Consider the following 14,865-nt stretch of genomic DNA (forward strand, 5'->3'; position numbering starts at 1 on the left):
CACTCAGTAGATTATGAGCTTTGTAATGATACCTTACAAGAGACCTTTTGCATGAAGCATATCCCAGTTACGTTATATTCACTTCTTTTTTTATAAAACCATATAGACTGCACCACGTCACAGCGTATAGCTGATGGAATTTTGGATAATGCACAGTCCACTTTTTCTTCTTTGACACACCTTTCCCAACTGGAGGCACCATGCAGAAGTAACAATTGCTGGTATGATCTGTTGGCTCTCTCCAAAGCACTGGCACTGCAAAAGGCATAGATTTCCTTTTCCTGTTCAACCACTGGCGAAGATTTGTTGCACAAGTGTTGCAGCATATGTGTGGGGCCCACCTCTTGTCCTGATCTCCAATTTTGCAGCCAAAATAAAGGTGATAGGCTTTCTTAACCATAGTGGTTATACTGCGCTTTTGTGATGCAAAAGTCACTTCACCACAAACATAGCAGAAGTTATCTGCACTGTTCACACAAGTACGAGGCATCTCTGCTCACTTTGGCTAAACAGAAATGTGTCCCTTTGCAAAATCAAACACTGACAAATAAGAGAGCACGGCACTGTATGATTTCTAGAGCTGATATAGGGCAATTTGTTCAGCAGAGTGATGTAAGCTTCGTTATGATTGCATCATCCATGACTTGTAGGAATAACAGGATGCAATTCATATAATGTATGACGCAATACCAGCTTCAGATTGCATCATTCATTGTTTTGCCTAAAAAGCAAGTACTGTCCAAACCCAGTCATAGATTTATTCATAGATCCAGTCAAAGATGTATTTTAGTCATTTCTGGTTTAAATTGAGATCCCTTCCATTTATAACTCACTTATCCTCCGCCATTCCCAAGTCAAGGGTCGTATATACTGACCCAATAGCATATCTTGAAAACTAGAGCCAATCAACAATTTTAAGCATCATTTTCATTCTCAGTGACCCAGAATTAGTAAAGTTTGACTACATTTATTTCAGAAGCATTTTGGCTGTTGAGCAGTGTAAGCTTTCAAAATAATGTTTCTGTGCAGGAAAAAATTATATAAGGAGACATGTTGTGTAACCTTTTACCCAGTTATATTGTAACAGCCGCTGTGTTCCCGGGTTCTCTTGTTTGCAAACCAAAGATGATGTCCCATCTGTCAAGAGGTGTCTTAATTTAAAATAGTGATGGGTACAAGAAAGCAGCTTTTGTGTTTGGTTTGTTTTGTTTTGTCTTTTCATAGGTGCCAAGGCCCTTTTCAGTTTGAGGAGGCCAGCTATTAGAGCACGTCCATTTAACCCTCAGACTAGGCTGTGGAAACCTTCAGAACTTTTGTTTTTGTTTTTGATATCTTTGGGGTCCTCACATCCATGCTGCATGTGGTTTGCTACAATGAATACTTTAAGAAAACTCCTAGGTGAAGTGAGACTTTACCAAAGGGACTTTGGCCCATAGTGTTCCTCGTTTCAACTGGCTCAGGACACATTGTCTGTTTCCAAGGAGTTTTCACACCTGATTTGCCTGGAGACCTCAGGGTGTCACTGTAAAGTGGGGTAAGCAGGAATCATCAATTGTAAAGATCAAGATAAAGGTGGAAGTCCTTCACCTTTGAGGTCAACGATCTGTCTAACAGAGACTGATATACCATGATCCCAAGACTGATCCCCTCTGGGGAAGGAAGTCACATCATCAACTGGCTATGACAGCCATGACCAGTCTGCCTGTACCTTAAAAAAAAAAGCAAGCACACTAGCTTGGAGTGCTGGTCCAGCTATGCCATTGCCTGGTTCCTTCACTGCAGCTACATCTCCACTCCTTGGACATTCTGGTAATGTACTTTGCCTTTTTCTATTTTTTGTCTTTTGTTTTTATTTGCTGGAAGACATTCCAGCCTTTCTATGACATTAGAGCGTAACAGTGTGGCTCAGTCCGTACGTTTTTCTATGAGCACCAGTAAAATCCACATGGGGAAGATGCTACAAAGATAGTTCCCCAAATCTAAATAGCCCTAAGACTGCCCTCTGAAATCACGGAATGTTCCTTAGCTGCGAAAGCGTTAGAAAAAGCGAAGCTGTCAGATATGAATTGTTCAGTGAGAGCTGTTTAAACCTCCACTTATTAAAGTCTCAGCCAGGTCTGTGAGGGGTGGGGGGCTGCGAGAGAGAAAGAGTGAGAAGAAGGATTAGCCACATAATACGAAAGCTAAGGAGGAAGCTTTACATGGCTTTGAGGTGGCGGCTTAGATGTAAGCACTCATTTGGTTTCAGTATTGAAATATTAAATTGGCTAAGTCTGGACTGGACTGCCTGGGTGATGTTCTCTGGTTGGGTAGGATAAATACATGCACAATCACCTGTGACCGGGGTACCAGGGGAGCCACGCTGAGGCCACTCAATTGGGGCAAATGCCAAAGAATGGGGCAGACAGTCACCAAAACTGGTGGATATTCCAAGCCAGCACAAAACAGCTTCCATAATACGTCACTGGTTACCCAGAAGTCAACAACACAGTTCCCTTAAAGCAACCCAGCCTTAGGCCTCCACCAGACACCCAAGTCAAATATGATGAGGATGACTGAAAATCTTATTCATCATTTAAGAAAGTTCTACCAGTTCCAAAGGATCGGACACATTACCTCCCAAGTAAATGAATATTTCGGCTCTTACCCAAATACATGCTGACAGCCAATTCTTACTAACTAAACTCAAATTTATTAAAAAAAACAGCGAGTAGCGGTTAAAAGATCAGTGTAGATACAGACACGAGTACAGTTCTGAGATCAGTCTCATAGTAGAGATGGGGAGCTTTGGAGTTGCAAAGGGCTTTTAGAATTAGTCCGTAGATTCAATCCAATGTTCATATGCAGGTGGGCCTGGAGATCTCAGTCTTACGACTTAAGCTTCTCCTGCATAAAGCATTAAGCAGATCCAAGATAAAAAGGAACAGGACCCAAGAGACTTTTATACTGTTCCAGGCCTTCTCCTGACAGCTTGGAGTCCTTAGGCGAACAATGGGCAATCATCAAGACTTTGAAGTAGACCTGTTTTCGAAGCATCACCGGTACTTAGCTACCTGGATTAACAGAAGGCAATTGCCTGTTTTCCACCATTCACAGGTGATTTGCTATATATGTCAAAGAGATCAGTACGGTGATATCACGATATTTACAGTTCATTTAAATGTTAAGCTCTCCTTTCGATCTCTGAATTAGCAGAATACAGCATAGACAGGAACTCTAACCTCTAAGAATATATATGTAAACACACACAAAAACACTACCTACCAATATGCCCCTAAAGGTTGAATTTGGGTCATTTATCCTGCAGGATGCTTAACCCTTTCCAGTCATGTGTCACACCACCTCTTTGAATTTCTGTTTTAAGATTTATAAGGGTTGGTTTTCTGTTGTATTAATCTGATGATTTGACAAATGGATGGGTTGATTCCAATGCAATGAATTCATTGATTGACTGATTTGAGCTCAACTTTCTAGTTGTATGGTTTAACCCTTATTTAGTTGAGTTGGGTTTGTACTAGATTAGCCTTCAATGTGTATTCTTGATTGGATTAGTTCATTTTAATAAAGTGTATGAAAGAAATATTGAGTCATATTTCTTTTAATAAGAATCTTGGCTCCTTCACACTCAGCCAGAAGCATCTGGGACCCCAGGACAAGGCATGAAAAGAATCCAGTGGCTCTGAGCAGGAAAATAGCCACCAAGAAGCTGGTCAGAGCTGCCAGGATCCCCAGAGAGGCCACCATGCCCAGGGCCAGGAATAGCCCTAAGAAAATGGTGGCTGCAGCAGGGACCAAAATGGCAGAGAAAAGCCCCCAAAAGGTCTAAGCTGCCAAGCCCAGAAGGTGGTCAACATCCCACCTAAAACCAAGTCAGGAGAGATCCAGGCTAAAGCCAACCCCAAAGCCAGGGCTAAGCAGGTGGCCCTGAGAAAGAAGTGAAGAGATTTCCATGGGGATAACTCCTGTCCCCCAATGGCTCTTTTAAGAATCCCCATGGACCTCCCAGAGAGAGCCAGGTCCCTCAGGCAAACAGCCCCATGGAGAGCAAAGGGAGGTGGTGACAGCAGGGAGTGTGTCCTTTCCTGAGGGGAAGGGCTGTGCTTTGTGAAACACCTCCCAGGTGAGTGATGCGCTGGCAGGGCAGCTGCCCATAGCTCCCGACATGAGGTCGTTCTCTCTGATCGGCTTCTGCTGTTAAATCAGAACCAGCACCAGCGGGAGTGTGTCGCTGTCACTTCACCAGCTACACAATAGGCTGTGTCTGCAGCTCAGCTTTGATTAATCCCAGTTTTTAATTCCGTCCTATGGTGATAATTTCCCAGTACTCTGTCTCCTTCTACCAGTCTGGTCAGAGATTGCATACGGGGCGGAATGGGCTAGTTTGTGTTACACTTGGAAAGTACGTCGCCACAGCCTGTGACTGAAAACTCTGCTGGAGGTGGGCAGGAACCTGTTAGAAAAATAAAATAGCCAAGTTTTACCAAACTCTTACACATTCAAACCTTTCTTTGTGCGCACAATATCAATTGGGGCGCTAATAAATAGCAACCTTCCTTTAACCCAGATCATTGGTTTTTGTAACGTTCAGAGGCACTGAAAGGGCAGCTGTTTAAAGACAATGTGCTTCTATTTCATGATCAGCAGCCCAGTCTCTGTAACTTTACCAACCACAGAGCTGGGTGTGTCTGCATCTAACTAATTGCAGGGTTAGTGTAGTACCAGGTAGTTAATTGCACAGTCTTACTTCTCTAATGTCACTTTCTCATCTTGTTAAACACTTGGGTAGAAACAGCTAGGTTCCCCCCACCCCTTGATCTTCTCCTAAGGACTGTGTGATTTTGGGCTCCAGCCCACTGCTTTGCTGGTGAACAACAAACCCCTCCAGGCTGTGCTCACACAGCCACAAGCATGCAAAGTCACTCCCAGCTGAGTTACGTGAATGCTTTCCCAGCCACTCATGACTTATAGAAAGGGCAACGCCCCCAAATTCTTAGTCCCAGCATTGCACCCCGGAAATGTGTGTCTTGCTCTGGCCAGCATCCTACTGACCAAAGCAAGCTCATTAATAGTCCGTCATTTTATCCAAGGAAATGATCCTGCCCCCGCCTCTATTAATCTGAGTCGCGATTCCCCACACACTTCAACCAAAGCACACTGGTTTAGCTAGAACAATACAAACAAGTTTATTAACTGGGGAAAGATGTACTCACTTCAAATCTAAGTGATAAAGGCCTAAAAGTTAGACCTGGTTACAAAAAATAAAAAGATAAAACCGCAGTCTGAGTCCTAAACTTTACCGAGATAAATAAGATTTGAAAGCAAAAAGGGTCTCGCACCCAAAAACTTTCAGCAGTTCATGCTAACTGAAAAGCCATCCGGCTAGGACCACCGCCCCCCGCCGCAACCAGTTCAATGATGCTCCTATTGTCTTTCAAATGATCTTGTTGCCATGAGTCGAGATGGGGGAGGAGGTAATGTAGAGGTAACTGTCTCTTATTTTATACCCTCCCCCTCTTCCCCCCCCCCCCCCCACTGGTGTGTAGACAAAACAGTCCCCTGGGTGGGTACGGGCGATTTGAAGTGTCTTTCAGGTGAATTGTAAATGTCTTGTTCACACCCATGGGTGGTGAGTTCTATTCCTGGTACTGCCCAGGCACCACAGGCCTGGCTCCAGCACTGTCTGAGGCCGGGTCTCTCCTTCAGCCCCACTGGGCACCCCCGCTCCGTGCGTCCCCCGGGCTATTTAAAACAGCCCGGGACCCCCACTCACCACCGGCAGTGCAGCGGAGCTGAGCAGCTTCCCGTCTGCTCGCTCCACGTGGCTGCCAGCCCCTCTCTGCAGTCCCTGCGTGGGGTGGGTCTGTGTCCTGACCCAAGCGCCCCTGCGGCCAATGGGAAGCTGCGGGGGCAGTGCCAGGGTGTAGCAGGGCGTGGAGACCCCCAGCCCACCCTGTCTAAGAGCCGCAGGTAAGCGCCGCACCTCCCCACCCGCTCCCAGAACCTACACCCCCTCCCGCCCCCAAACTCCCTCCCAGAGTCTGTACCCCCAGCCATTGTCCCAGCCTGGAGCCTGCACATAGCACCCAAACTCCATCCCAAAGCCTGCACCCCAGACTCCCTCCCAGAGCCCAATCTCTCACCCATCCTGCACCCCAATCCCCTGCCCAAGCCCAGGGCCTGCAAACCAGACCTCCTTCCCCCACCCAAACTCCCTCCCTGAGCCTTAGGCAGGTGGGGGGCTGAGTTGGGGAGGTGGGTTCTGGGCAGCAACAAAATTTCTACAAACCTGCCGCCCCTGTTCCCTCCTTCTGGGCACATGATATTTGAGACGTCTTCGGGGATGACATGCAAATCCGTTGCTTACAGTCCCCCTGACGGTGACTGGTAACTTCAGTAGCTAATAGTTTTCCAACCCCTGTGGTCAGGCCTTTGTTGACACTGAGGTGTCAGAATTACAACATACTTCAGTAACAAACATATTGTAAAATCTCATAGCTTCACAGACAATGCTGGTGCACACGTTTTAACAGGAAAATGATCTTCAGTAGATTATGAGTTTTCAAATGATACCTCACAAGGCATACTTTGTACAAAACCTATCCTAACCCTAGAACAGTGGTGAATATGGGGGTTCAGGGTGTTACTTGGGGTACAGTGTGTCACACTTGGAGGATTGGATCTGATTTCAACTGACGGACAGGTTCGCTAGGTTTGTGGACATTATACAAGCCCTGCCCCCACTTTCAGTGGAACTGCTGAGCATACTGGAGATGGATATGCAAATATATTTATATTAAAAATAAAAAACAGCTCCTAAGGGAGCACCTGGATTTGAACCAGGGACCTCTTGATCTGCAGTCAAATGCTCTACCACTGAGCTATACTCCCTCTGAGAATAGAGTATTGGAGCCAGTCATTTTGAGGATTGGGAAGGACACACCCTAGTTCAAAGAGTTCCTTTTATATTCCCATCCATGGGTGGTTTAATAATGGGGTTGTATTAAATATTAGACATGCATGGAAACACCACACCTTGCACAAGCCCCTCCCCTGCTCGGTCTCACCAGAGCACAACTACTACTTACCTGGGACCACACCCTGCTCCCCAGCTCTGTGCCATTTAACCTCCCCGGCATTGCTCCACACCCTCAAAGGACACATAGAAATAGAGCCCTCTAATCCCATTCATTAAGGAACTGCCAGATAATCCCGTTCTGACCAGAAACACAGAACTCCAGACTCTGATTTAGAAACACAGAGCTCCCGGGAGTGTCAGCCACACCCCTGTGCCCGGCAGCAGAATGGGGCCCTGGCAGTGAGCAGGGCCCATAATGCAAAGGTCCATTTTTTATATTTTGCACAATTGTGGTTAAGTGGGAGAATTCATCCAGCAGGCCTGGGCTTAATTCACAGCCAATGCTGAGCTGAGTTTTCTGAGCAAAGGCTGAAGGAACTGGGTATGTTTAGTTTGCAAAAGAGGAGATTCAGAGAGGATATGATAGCAGTCTTCAAATACTTGAAAGGGTGCTATAACAAAGATGGAGAAAAGTTGTTCTCTCTTGTCACAGAGGGCAGGACAAGCAGCAGTGGGTTCAAATGACAGCATAGCAGATTTAGATTAAATGTCAGGAGAGACTTCCTAAGGCTACGTCTTCACTCCGGGGGAGGGGGGGGTCAATTTAAGATATGCAAATTCAACTACGCGAATAGCGTAGCTGAATTTGACGTATCCGAGCCGATTTACCCCGCTGTGAGGACGGCAGCAAATCGACCTCCGCGGCTCCCCTGTCGACGGCACTTACTCCTACCTGCGCTGGTGGAGTACAAGTGTCGATTCTGGGATCGATTGTCGCGTCCCAACGAGACGCAATAATTCGATCCCCAAGAGATCGATTTCTACCCGCCGATTCAGGCGGGTAGTGAATACGTAGCCTTAGTGTAAGAACAGTAGGACAATGGAACTGACTCTCTAGTTTGTGGAAACTCCTTCACTGGCGTGTTTCAAAAGGAGGCTGGAGCCATCTGTCTTGGATGGTTTGGCCACAACAAATCCTGCAGCTTGGCTGGGGGTTAGACTAGATGACCCTTGCAGTCCCTGGTAACCCTATGGGTTCTATGCTTAGATGTAGAAATTGCAGGATGCAAACTTGAAATAAGGGCCAGTTTCCCCCTGTAACATGTAAAGTCTTTACATCCAAACACAATGATTTTCTGAATGATCTGTCCTAGTTCAACCTTCAGATTTCGGGGTGGATGTTGGACTCGCTGGGTTAAATTCTCTGGACTCTGTTATGCAGCTGGTCAGACCAGTTGTCCATAGAGATCTTGTCTGCCTCTAAAATCAAAATACGGTCTTAAATTAATCCTCAGACACTGGTTTTCCCCTATCCTGATCCCCAGCAAGGGCAATCCAAGGAAGAGGGCTGTTTAGCGAGGATAGAAGAAGGATAGCCTTCGCCCCTTGGAGGAATCAGATTCCACATTGGTTAGGTGCCATGCTGCCCTCCTTTCTCCTGGCTTTTAAGATGGTTGAGCAGCATGTGGTAGTGTATCTAAATTAGAGACTTCCTGTGGAGAAGTGAGTTTGAATTCTGTTTCTGACAAGCAGTGGCTGAATTTGTCTTGAATTTGTCCCCCTCCCCGCAAAAATATTCCCTATTAATTTTAACATTGTCACACTTCATTCAAGACTTGACTTTCTCCCCCTCATTCCCAGAGTTTTTTCACCCTAAAGGTTCCTGTCCTCACAGCTCACTGAGAGGGACTGATTTGGGGGAGGGGTTTTCACTTTGAAGTTTCCATAACAAGACATTTCCACGTCAGGCCCAGGACCACAGAATCTCAGCTCTGTGTGAATGAAGAGAGACAATAGGAACCGTTCACCCACAGACTGCCCACCCCACGCTCTGCTCCATGCAGCGTGAAACGATCCCGCAGAGCAGATTGAGTGAGGGGCGGGTTCAGTCTGACATGCAGTAGAGCAGTGGTGAGCGGGTGCAGGAAGGACAGCAGCTCCACTATTCAAATTCTGCACTTTACAATTTTCCCAAACTGGGAATAACCAAAACCAACGTATCTAGTGGGAAGGTGGATGCAGAGCAGTAAACTGGCGATGCCCAGACCTCCTATGGGGGTGACGTGGAAATGAATAATGTTGTGAGGATCATTTGGAAAATTAGCCGTTCCTGACAAGGTTTATCTCTGTTCTAATTTCAAGTTTATAGTATTATTTAGAGGAATCAGTAATTATTTTTTCTATCTTAATTAAACCCTAAACTTTATGTAATCAAACCATGACAATTAAGGCCCCCCATTTTTTCTCTCTCGTAGCAAGAATGAACTAGTTTTATGCCATCCCTGACATTCCATGGAATAACAGCTCCAGCATGAGGAAAGAGCTGAACCAATATCTCATTGTCGGGGATGCAGGTGGCCACGTCCCCTCTGTCTGACCATTGCCCTTGCAGGAGAGAAGGTTTCAATGCAATTCAATACCCTGGCTCAGACAAGAGACCCAGGGAGGTTTTGCTGTTCATGGATCTGTGCAAAGGAAATTATTTCTGTGTGTGAAATTGAGGCAGGACATGGTGGCGGATTGCCGTAACGAATGTGGGTGAAGGACTCAGGCTGAAAGCTGAATTAACTCCACTCACTGGCCATCCTCCACCCCGGGATGGTAGCCCCGCCTTTTCAGGTCACTAGGCCTTGCTGCCCAGCAAACCAGAGTAGCCTTATTGATTCTGGCTGCCAAACCTCGCTGCCCTGCAGAGAAGGGTTACACCATTGACTTGGGCCACGGGGCCCTAGTGCTCTGTGGATCAGGGCAATTATATTGACTCTGACCACTAGGCCTTACAGCCCTGAAGATCAGGGCAGCCCTATTGACTTTAGCCCTTAGCTCTCACTGCCTAGAGTCAGAGGGTTGCTCGAAGGATTGGGTGCACTCACCCCACACTGGATGGGGTCATCCCCCACCCCATCACAGGGAGCCAAATGTTAGTGTAGACACATGCACAAAGGTTGCCTTGTATTGACATAACATGGCACTGTAGATCAGGGGAGAATGTGTGTGTGTGTGGGGAGAACCTTCAGCTAACGGGGGGAAAGCGTCTTCCCAAGACTGCCATTTCTGCTCCTTATGCAGAGTCCCCGGGGCAGGAAACACCTCAGGAAAGTTTCCTTTTCAAGGGATCAATAATAAAATTGGTGAAAGTTCAAAATCAACATGGCCTGACATCAGAATGCCAATGCCCTACCCCGGAGCGAACAATAATGGTCTGGCATATTGAATCCAGTGCCCAGGGCTCGGCTGCAGCTGCTTTGCAACAGCATTTCACAAGGCGAAGAAGATCGGGTAATTGGATGATTATTTAGTAGCTTAGGGTTCCAGTTCCATTTCCTATTCAGGTCACACAAAAGTGTCTGATTTCCCAGCTCATTCAAACGTTCCGACCTGCGGCTGGCACTCCCCTCCGCCCCTTGTTACCAACCAGGGCTGGAATGTTTCACATGGACACTGTCGGTAGGAGACATGGGCATAGGTGCCGACTCCACCGGCAGTCAATCTCAGCTCCCCCCACCCCCGTCCCCGTCCTCATCCCCATCCCGTTCCCCCCCCAGCACTCCAGGACCCACCGGACCCTACTGGATGTGTCCTTCCAGTTTGACAGTGAACCATTGCTAGTTGCTCTCTGACTGCAGCCTTTCAAGCCGTTGTGCACCCTCCCTATTGTCATTTCATCAGACCACATTTTCCAACTTTGCTTATGAGACCATCACGTGGGATTGTGAAAACCCTTTACTAAAATCAAGATACAGCATGTCTACTGGTTCCCCCTGCCCACTAGGCTGGTAACCTTGTCAAGAGAGGAACTTAGGTTGGTTTGGCATGATTTCTTCTTGACAAATCCTTCCTAGCTTTAATTTATAACCATACAAGTCTCAATTGATAGTTTAACCATTTCTTCCATTCTCTTTCCCAGGATCGATGATTGGCTTGACTGGTCTTTAATTCTCAAGATCATTCTTTAAAACAGGGAGCAATGTTTCCCATTCTCCAGTCCTTTGGGACCTTACCTGTGCTCTACCATGAGTTCTCGAATTAACCACTAATGGGTCCAAGATTGCTTCAGCTGGTTCCTTATGACCCTAAAGCATGTAGTGCCCCCAGCGGGGCAGAGGCTGGGGCAGGGAAGCAGCCCGGGTTGGGCTGGGAAGAGGATGGTAGTTCTGGTGCTCAGAGAACCGGCCACAAAAAACTCAATTCCACCCACTGTGAAAAATCAGCATGGAGCTAAGGGCAGAGCTGGGGTTTCTGCTTTCACTCCTGCTGTGGCATGCAGGGAACCCAGGGGCAATTCTAGAAGAGCATTTGGAACTGAATTGGGGAAACCGACCTTTCATCACAGGCAGCTCAAGTTTAGATGAACTGTTTTTTGTTTTGTTTTGTGTTTTACAATTTCTTATAACACTAAATAGTCCTTCAGTCCTAGTGTCACAATCCATGAAATTGCTTGAGCCTTGTAGTTTGCCCAGGGTGAAACTGAACATCACTTCAAATACAAGTGAGTGGAGATCAATCACTTTTCAAGACTGATTGCACATAGAAGACGCGTGTTGTGTTTCATTCCTTATGTCCTGGCACCATCGTGTGGCCATCTCCTTTTCCCACCTTTCTGTAAAAAGTTTTGGTAGTTGGTCCAGTAACTTGATTTCCCCAGGAAAGAGGCAGGAACAGGGGCTGCCTGCATGTACCAAACACCCATAGAATGAGGCATCCGTCCTTGTCAAAAAAATCATCTCCCTCCTTCAATTCAGTGGCAGCCACAACATGAAACCTCTCTATACCGAGCAGGAAGGAACACAAACATTTTCTTTCAAAAGGAGCAGCCTCCTTCCTTTTTAAGTCAGATGAATTTATCTTCATCTGCCATCTCTTAGGGGAGGAGTGGAACTGGGTCCAACTCCTGCCGGGATAGAGAGCCCCTCTCCCCATTATTCAGTCAGTCTGGGACCCTGCCTCTGCCCAGACCTAATGTGCTGCCACCACTCAAACCCATCCTGCTCATTAGCTCTGTGGCTGTCTCTGCTTTGCTTGCACAGTTCACACCTACATGACACACTCTTTTCAAATGCATTGGTGGTATAGTGGTGAGCATAGCTGCCTTCCAAGCAGTTGACCTGGGTTTGATTCCCAGCCAATGCAGTGTTGCATTTTGTCCCTGTTGTTTGAAATTGGTCTCATTTCAGTCACCCTGTGTTATAATCATATTGTTTTACGAGTAACTGCTCCCTGTAGGAATTTGCTACTGGTAGCAGTTACTCCTATGTAAGGGACAACCAGTGGGACCATTGGACAATCGAGGTGCTAAAGGAGCACTCAAGGACGATAGGGCCATTGTAGAGAAACTAAATGAATTCTTTGCATCGGTGTTCACGGCTGAGGATGTGAGGGAGATTCCCAAACCTGAGCCATTCTTTTTAGGTGACAGATCTGAGGAACTGTCCCAGATTGAGCTGTCATTAGAGGAGGTTTTGGAACAAATTGATCAATTAAACAGCAATAAGTCACCAGGGCCAGATGGTCTCACCCAAGAGTTCTGAGGGCACTCAAATGCGAAATTGCAGAACTACTAACTGTAGTCTGCAACCTATCATTTAAATCAGCTTCTGTACCAGATGACTGGAGGATAACTAATGTGATGCCAATTTTTAACAAGGGCTCCAGAGGTGATCCCGGCAATTACAGGCCTGTAAGCCTGACTTCAGTGCCGGGCAAACTGGTTGCAAGTATAATAAAGAACAATATTGTCAGACACAGAGATGAACGTAATTGGTTGAGGAAGAGTCAACTTGGTTTTAGTAAAGGGCAATCAGGCCTCACCAATCTACTAGAATTGGTTGGGAGGGTCGACAGGCCTGTGAACAAGGGGGATCCAGTGGATCGAGTGGAGTTAGGTTTCCAGAAGCCCTTTGACAAGGTCCCTCACCAAAAGCTCTTACGCAAACGAAGCTGCGCTGGGGTTGCCTCCCTGAGCATCTGGGGTAATAGCCGCCCCCGGCCCGTGTCCCCCCCCAGGGCGCAGCGCCCAGGGCAGGGGGAGGGTCTGGGGCTCCCCAGAGTGGCCCAGACTCCCCAGGCAGCTCCAGCTTCTGCCCAGGGGGCGGGGCCTTGGGGAAGGGGAGGGGCAGGGGCGGGGCTTTGGGAAAAGGGGCGGAGTCAGGCGGAGCCTTGGGGAAAGGGGGCTGGGGGCAGAACAGGGGTGGGGCCCCATGGCAGGGAGGGGGGCGGTTGCTCCCGGGGTTCGCGGGCTCAGCAGCGTTGCTAGGGAGACGGTCAGAACCAGACCCCCCGAGCCAGTAGTCGCTGAGCGCTGCGCATGCGCGGCGCCCGCCCAGAGCCGGCGGGAGACTCCATTTCCCAGTAGGCCCCGCGCGCCACAGAGCGGTAGTTTCCGGGCAGGCGCAGCTCGCGCTGAGGAGAGGGGGCGTTTCCCCGCCCCTAGCCCTGCGCGCGCGGCAGAGCCGGGCCCGGGGACCGACAGCGGGTGAGTGCGGGGGGGCCGCGTATCCCGGCGCCCGCCCCTCCCGTATTCACAGCCCCGAGCGGTGCGAAGCGCGGGGGCTGCGTGTCCCTCACCTGCTGTCAGCGCCCGGGGCTCTCACCCCCCTCGGCCGTTATATCCGTTACCGGCCCCGCGCCCCCTCCCCCCCCCCCCGCCCCGTTATATCCGACACCGGCCCCGCGTCCCTCCTCCCCCCCCCGCCCCGCCCCGCCCCGCCCCGCCCGTTATATCCGACACCGGCCCCGCGTCCTGTTATATCCGGCCCTGCGTCCCCGCCCCCGTTATATCCAGGTATGGCCCCGTGTTCCCTCACTTTCCATCCAAACCCCCATCCCTGCCCAAACGGTGGTTGGCAAATCACCCTGAGTCCTTGCCCCAGATGTGGGGAGCAGCGGTGGTGGGGAAGGGGGGATCCCCCATTATGTGTTTTAAAGGATTTTGGCTCCTCCCTCCTATACCACATTTCCAGTCTCATTGACTCCAGTGTCTGGATTGACACTGCAATAAAGACACAGCGTGACTCTGGATTAACATGGGGGAGGTGGTGTCATTAGTTACTGTCACCAGGGGCGCTGGCTGTTGCTGACGGAAGGGAGGCTGTTCTCTCTCACTTTCCACTCAAAGTGTTGGGTTTGAGTTTCTTGGGTCACATGCTGCTGCCTCCAGTGTGATCTGGGAACGCTGGGCCGAGCAGCTTCTCTGCCCCAGCAGGGTCTGTGCCATGGAGAGACCTTCGTTAAAGCGCCTTCGGTGCCCAGCCAAGGGGAGAGACTTTCTCCAGCGGCTGGAAGTAGCCCCCTACAGTCGCCCCGGGCTCTGCCAACACCCACCACTGAGCCAGAGACCTCAGGGAAAGTGCTGGGGTTGGGCAGGGAAGTGACTCTGTACAAATGTCCCGGGAGCCTCGGATTTCACAGCCCCTGGGTATGTGCTCCCTGGTTGTGAATGTCCCTGAGGGAGGGTTGGGAGCTGCCTGTGCAGCAGTGAAGCGGCTGCCCTCAGCTCTTGCCAGGATCTGCCCAGGGAGCAAACTGGGGGATTCAGGAGGGGAAGAGACTGGGCCCCAGTGGGGTTTGCCCTTTGTGTGTCTGGAGGATGGAGGTGTCAGGAAGGAAAAGGGGGGGGGGGAAGACAGAGATGGAGGGAGGGGAGAGTTTGACATGGCAGATTTCACCATCTCTCAACAGGCCAGAGATTACAGAGAGAGGGGGGGTGAAATCTCCTCTGCTTCCCCCCCCCTCTAAAATTGGCAACAATCTCCTCAATTGTACCCCTTTTCTCTAACTATCAATTGTGGATA

At 48.8% G+C, this 14,865-nt stretch overlaps 2 non-coding genes across 2 annotated transcripts; one reads left to right on the plus strand and one right to left on the minus strand.

Annotated features, from left to right (window-relative positions):
* Window positions 1-6,816: 6,816 nt before the first annotated feature.
* On the minus strand, window positions 6,817-6,888 carry TRNAC-GCA (transfer RNA cysteine (anticodon GCA)). Its single transcript has one exon. It is a non-coding gene; the product is annotated as a tRNA-Cys (tRNA).
* Window positions 6,889-12,133: 5,245 nt separating this feature from the next.
* Window positions 12,134-12,205, plus strand: TRNAG-UCC (transfer RNA glycine (anticodon UCC)). The gene has a single exon. It is a non-coding gene; the product is annotated as a tRNA-Gly (tRNA).
* The last annotated feature ends 2,660 nt before the right edge of the window (window positions 12,206-14,865 follow it).

The sequence above is a fragment of the Malaclemys terrapin genome, chromosome 15 (genome assembly GCF_027887155.1).
Source record: "Malaclemys terrapin pileata isolate rMalTer1 chromosome 15, rMalTer1.hap1, whole genome shotgun sequence".
Taxonomy (NCBI): Eukaryota; Metazoa; Chordata; order Testudines; family Emydidae; genus Malaclemys; species Malaclemys terrapin.